This window comes from Heptranchias perlo, chromosome 29 (genome assembly GCF_035084215.1).
Source record: "Heptranchias perlo isolate sHepPer1 chromosome 29, sHepPer1.hap1, whole genome shotgun sequence".
Taxonomy (NCBI): domain Eukaryota; kingdom Metazoa; phylum Chordata; class Chondrichthyes; order Hexanchiformes; family Hexanchidae; genus Heptranchias; species Heptranchias perlo.
The window spans coordinates 7,269,647-7,276,358 of NC_090353.1; positions in this window are offsets into that span (position 1 = coordinate 7,269,647).

Here is a 6,712-nt window from a genome sequence, read left to right on the forward strand (position 1 = left end):
AACAGAAGGAGGCCATTCAGCCCCTCGAACCTGTTCAGCCATTCAATTAGATCATGGTTCCATAACCTGTAATACACCTGCCTAACAAAAATCTATCAATCTCAGTCTTGAAAGTTTCAATTGAGCCCCAGCATGCACAGCCTTTTGGGTGAGAGAGTTTCAGATTTTCACAACCCATTGTGTGAAAAAGTGTTCCAGATTTCACTCCAGAACGGACTAGCTCTAATTTTAAGGTAATGTCGCCTTGTTCTGGATTCTGTCACCAGAGGAAATAGCTTCTCCATATCTACTTTATCGAATCCTTTTATCATTTTAAACACCTCAATTAGATCACCCCTCAACCATCTAAACTCCAGGGAATATACCCAAGTTTATTCAACCTGTCCTCATAATTTAACCCTATAAGCCCCGATATTCTAGTAAATCTGTGATGTATTCCCTCTATATCCTTCCTGAGATGTGATATGCAGAACTGAACACAGTATTCCAGATGGGGTCTGACCACAGCTCCGTACAGCTGTAGCATCACCTCCTCTCCCTTTTCTATTCCAACCCCTTGAGATAAAGGCCATAATTCCATTAGCCTTTTTGATTACTTTTTATACTTTGACTCACAATAATTTATTGGCTATCTCTAGGATGTCAAACGGCAGGACGTCAACGTGCTTAGTAGAAATCTGGCTATCGAAGACGAATGCTTGAGAGCCAAAGCACCAGGAGTGAGGGCTACGTTGACCTTTAGGAAGCCTTCTGCTACCAAACCTAACAACAGCAACAACAACAACAACAGCTTGCATTTATATAGCGCCTTTAACATAGTAAAACGTCTCAAGACACTGCACATGAACGATTTTCAGACAACATTTGACACCAAGCCACATAAGGAGATATAGGAAGATAGGAACAGGAGTAGGACATTTAGCCTCTTGAGCCTGTTCCACCATTCAATGAGATCATGGCTGATCTGTCACCTAACTCCATATACCCACCTTAACCCCATAATCCCTTAATACCTTTGGTTAAGAAAAATCTATCAATCTCAGATTTAAAATTAATAATTGAGCGAGCATCAACTGCCGTTGGCAGAAGAGAGTTCCAAACTTCTACCACCCTCTGCGTTTCCTAACTTCCTAACTTCACTCCTGAAAGTCCTTTTTTGGGCTATCTCCCCTAGTCCTAGACTCCCAACCAGCAGAAATAGTTTCTCTCCATCTATCCTATCAGTTCCCCTTAATATCTTGAAAACTTTGATCAAATCACCCTTTAATCGTCTAAATTCCAGGGAATACAATCCTAGTTTGTGTAACCTCTCCTCATAATTTAACCCTTGGAGTCCAGGTATCATTCTAGTAAATCTGCACTGCACTCCCTCCAAGGCCAATATATTCTTCCTAAGGTGCGGTGCCCAGAACTGAACACAGTATTCCAGGTGTCGTCTAACCAGGGCTTTGTATAGCTGTAGCATAACTTCTGTCCCCTTGTATTCTAGTCCTCTAGATATAAAGGCCAGCATTCCATTAGCCTTTTTGATTATTTTCTGTACCTGTCCGTGACATTTTAATGATCTATGTACATGGACACCTAAGTCTTTTTGGAGCTCCACTATTTTCAGCTTTTTACCATTTAGAAAGTACTCTGATCTATTCTTTTTAGGTCCAAAGTGGATGACCTCACACTTGCCAACACTGAAATCCATTTGCCACAGTTTTGCCCATTCACTTAATCTATTAATATCTCCCTGTAATTTTGTGCTTCCATCTACACTGCTTACAATGCTGCCTATCTTTGTGTCTCTCTATCCCGTCATCTAATTCGTTAATAAATACAGTGAATAATTGAGGCCCCAACACAGATCCCTGTGGGACACCACTAGTCACATCCTGCCAATTTGAGTACCTGCCCATTATCCCTACTCTCTGTCTCCTGCCGCTCAGCCATTTTCCTAACCAGGTCAATAATTTGCCCTCAACTTTAGCTAACAGTATCTTATGAGGGACTTTATCGAATGCAATCTGGAAGTCCAAATAAACAACATCCATAGATATTTCCCCTGTCCACTACTTTAGTCACCTCTTCAAAAAAATTCAATCAGGTTCGTCAGGACAGGTGTACTGGATATTAGGACAGATGACCAAAAGCTTGGTCAAAGAGGTAAGTTTTAAGGAACGTGTTAAAGGAAGAGAGGTAGAGAGGCGGAGAGGTTTGGGAGGGAATTCCAGAGCTTAGGGCCTAGGCAGCTGAAGGCACGGCCGCCAATGGTGGAGCAATTAAAATCGGGGCTGCGCAAGAGGAAAGAATTGGAGGAGTGCAGAGATCTCGGTTGTAGGACTGGAGATAGGGAGGGGCGAGGCCATGGAGGGATTTGAAAACAAGGATGAGAATTTTAAAATCGAGGCATTCCCGGACTGGGAGCCAATGTAGGTCAACGAGCACAGGGGTGATGGGTGAACGGGACTTGGTGTGAGTTAGGATACGGGCAGCAGAGTTTTGGATGGGCTCAAGTTTATGGAGGGTGGAAGATGGGAGGCCGGCCAGGAGAGCATTGGAATAGTCCAGTCTAGAGGTAACAAAGGCATGGATGAGGGTTTCAGCAGCAGATGAGCTGAGGCTGGAGCGGAGATGGGCAATGTTACAGAGGTGGAAGTAGGCGGTCATGGTGATGGAGTGGATATGTGTTTGAAAGCTCATCTTAGGATCAAATAGGACGCCAAGGTTGCGAACAGTCTGGTTCAGCCTCAGACAGTGGCCAGGGAGAGGGACGGAGTCAGTGGCTAGGGAACGGAGTTTGAGGCGGGGACCAAAGACAATGGCTTCAGTCTTCCCAATATTTAATTGGAGGACATTTTTGCTCATCAAGTACTGGATGTCGGACAAATCAGAGACAGTGGAGGGGTCGAGGGAGGTGGTGGTGAGGTAGAGCTGGGTGTCATCTGTGTACATGTGGAACCTGATGTTGTGTTTTCGGATGATGTCGTGAGAGGCAGCATATAGATGAGAAATAGAAGGGGGCCAAGGATAGATCCTTAGGGGACTCCAGAGGTAACGGTGCGGGAGCAGGAAGAGAAGCCATTGCAGGTGATTCTCTGGCTACGACTGGATAGATAAGAATGGAACCAGGCGAGCGCAGTCCCACCCAGCTGGACGACAGAGGAGAGGGGTTGGAGGAGGATGGTGTGGTCAACCCTGTCAAAGGCTGCAGACAGGTCGAGAAGGATGAGGAGGGATAGTTTACCACGGTCACAGTCACATAGGATGTGATTTGTGACTTTGATAAGGGTCGTTTCTGTACTGTGGCAGGTCGGAAACCCGATTGGAGGGATTCAAAACATGGAGTTGCGGGAAAGATGGGCACGGATTTGGGAGGCGACATGTTCAAGGACTTTGGAGAGGAAAAGGAGGTTGGAGATGGGGCGGTAGTTTGCAAGGACAGAGGGGTCAAGGGTGGGTTTTTTGAGGAGGGGGGTGATGACGGCAGATTTAAAGAGGAGGGGGACAGTACCTGAGGAGAGGGAACCGTTAACAATATCAGCTAACATGGGGGCCAGGAAGGAAAGTTGAGTGTTCAGCAATTTAGTGGGAATAGGGTCGGGGGAGCAGGAGGTGAGTCTCATGGTCAAGGTCAGCTCGGAGACGGCACAAGGGGAGATAGAAGAGAAACTAGAGAAAGATGCAAGTTCAGGGCTAGTGCAGGGGCGAACCGTTGGGGAAGTTTGGCTCGGTGGGCTAGGGGAAGGGACGGAAGCAGCAGAGGCAGGTGAACGGATGGTCTCAAGCTTGGTGACAAAGTAGTCCCTGAGCTCCTTGCAGTTGTTGTTGGAGGTGAGGGTGGAGGGGGCAGGGGAGAGGGGTTTAAGAAGACGGTTTGTAGTGAAGAGAAGCCGGAAGTTATCTTTGCATTCCAGGATGATCCTGGAATAGTGAGCAATTTTGGCAGAGGAGAGCAGGACCCGATAGTGCTTTATGTGGTCCAGCAAACTTTATTGTGCTGAGTGGTGGTCAGGTCAATTTCTGAATCTTGATTCTCCCAATATTGGTTCAATCATGGAGTACTGACTCCTCGAGAATTAACTTCTGCCAGGAGGCTTGAGGTCAAATTTTAGACAGGTTCTGGCTGAGTTCACATTGGAGCTGTCACTGCCTTGCGATTACTTCATCGTGGCACCCTCTGATTTCCTAATTGATGAACAATGCATTGAAGTATAATCTTTCTACAATTCTTTGGAATCTAAACTCAATTCGTCATAACGTTTCATTTTTATTTGAGGGCAAGTCTTCCTTCTCGTTTTCCCCTAACCTCAGGTCTATAAAATAATTAAAGGGCTGGATAGTGACCCCATTGATAGATTATTCCAGTTTGACGGGTTGGGGAGGACCAGGGAACATGAGTTTAAACTATGTATGAGTAGGAATAGACTGATGTTGGACGGTTCTTCTTTTCCCAGAGAGTAGTGAGTCTCTGGAATACATTGCCGGCTGGTGTGGTGGGTGCCGACTCTCTGCCTTCAAGAGGGAGCTGGACCGGTCCCTGACTGGGACAGAGATCGCATTATATTGAAGTGTCTTTATTGATAACACTTGGTCCATGTGATCTCCTGGGCTGGTTTTGATCACCTAAAAGGGTCGGAAAGGAATTTTCCAGAGTATACTTTCCCCTTATTGGCCCTGGGTTTTTGCTCAGTTTTTTTTTTCCTCTCCCAGGAGATTACATGGCTGGGGGAGGGTAAAATGGGGGAGTGAGGGAAGGGTCTAGTTATGATACTCTAGCATCATGAGCATGGGGCAGGCTTCATGGACCAGCCGGTCTTTCCCTGTCAATGTTGTATGTTCGTATGTTCTCCCTGGACTATGTATCAATTTCAGTCGGGAGGATGGGCGAGTGACCTGTTCCCTGTGCCACTTACCTCATTACCAGGAGCTGAGCGACACTAATTCTGTCACCGCTCTCCTGCCGATTATTGCTCCCTCTCCGCTGGGAAATGTCTTGTATCCACCTGGCACTTTCCTCCAGTAATATGGTCGAGATTGGGAACTCTGTGCGTGCGAGTGAATGGAAGGTACAGGCTTACGCTACACCAATGTGTGATAGCCATCGATCGGTAATCCAATTTACTGTGCACGTTCCCTGGCCGGTTTTGTTTGTGTTCATCCATTGAGCCGATGCATTCGTGTTGGCTAAAATTCATCGTGCTAATTCCAGCCAGGTTAGTTACCAAAGTTCAGGTAGTACTGACATATTAACAATACCTCGTTGGTTATTGAGATGGGGCAGAATTAACATCTTATCTGAGGTTTGGTCGGAGGGGAGATATTCCTCTGGGACCCCCCCCACCGTCTCATTAGGCACCCAACAGGCATGAGTACCTGCGCTGATCTCGGCCTGTCAAAAGAGAAGAGCCCTTTAATGTGCAGCCCAGACACACTCCAGGTGCTGACCTGGCAGCTGGCTACGCTCAGGGCTGGAAGACAGGGTGATTGAGGTGCAAACGGGCTCAAGAATTGGGGCCTTTTGGTTCTTGGCCCAATGGTCATCCTGAGGGGTGGTGGTGGGTGGGCTCTGGGCAGGTGGGGTTTGGGGGATGGGGGGCTGTGACTCGACAACGCCGATCCTCAGCTCTTCTTCTACCTTCAGGCCAGAGAGTCCTGGCACAAGCCTTGATGGATGACCAAGGAGTAAAGTGAGGCAAGAGGCTGGGAACACCCTCTCTCTCATCTCATCACCATTGTAATGCTACTGCAGGCACAGGCCTAGTGATGTAGCTTTGGGGAGCCCTATGAAGTTATGGGGCAGAGAGCTGAGGTTCCTCAGGGGATAATCCAGTATTATTTCTCTCTCTCTTTCTCTCGCTCACCCTCTCACTCTCTGTCTCTCTTTCTCCCTCTCTCTGGCCCTGCATGTTTCCCACATGCGGATCTAGGTTTCACTACCTGGACACCAGTGGCGAACTGTCATACAGCAAAGTCAGAACAAAACCTTCCAGTAAGGCCGGATAGTTACTTGTTACTCACAAGACATGTGCTATTTCTAATCAGAGCTACTAATTATAGAATGTTATAACATAGAACAAGCCATTCGCACCATCCAAACGTTGGTGTATTTGTATCAACAAACTTGTCTAATCCCACTTTCCTGCCCTTTTCCAAGCAATCAATTCCTAACCACTACTCCCATTTTTTCATACAGCAGATGCTGGTAATGGTTCTGCTGTTGCCGTTTACAGCTCCTCTGGACCCATCTTTTGTTTCTAGACCTGTCCCATTCCCACCCTCCTTGCCTTGCACCATCATCCCTTTTGTCATTTAATCACTCCTGCCCTCCACCCTATCAGACACCTTCCCTTTTGTTCTTTCTTCCTCTCCCCTCGCACGCCCCCCACACTTTTCCCTGACTCTGTACTTGCTTAAAAACTGTTAAATCTTCAACTTCTTCCCATTCTAATGAAAGGCCATCGACCTGTAACGTTAACTCTGTTTCTCTCGCCACAGATGCTGCCTGAGCTGCTGAGTGTTTCCAGCATTTTCTGTTTTATGTTCAGTTGGTCGCACTCTCGCCTCTGAGTCAGAAGGTTGTGGGTTCACGTCCCACTCCAAGGATTTGAGTACATAATCTGGGCTGACACTTCAGTGCAGTACTGAGGGAGTGCTGCACTGTCGGAGGTGTCGTCTTCAGGATGAGACGTTAAACCCTCTCAGGTGGACATTAAAGATCCTATGA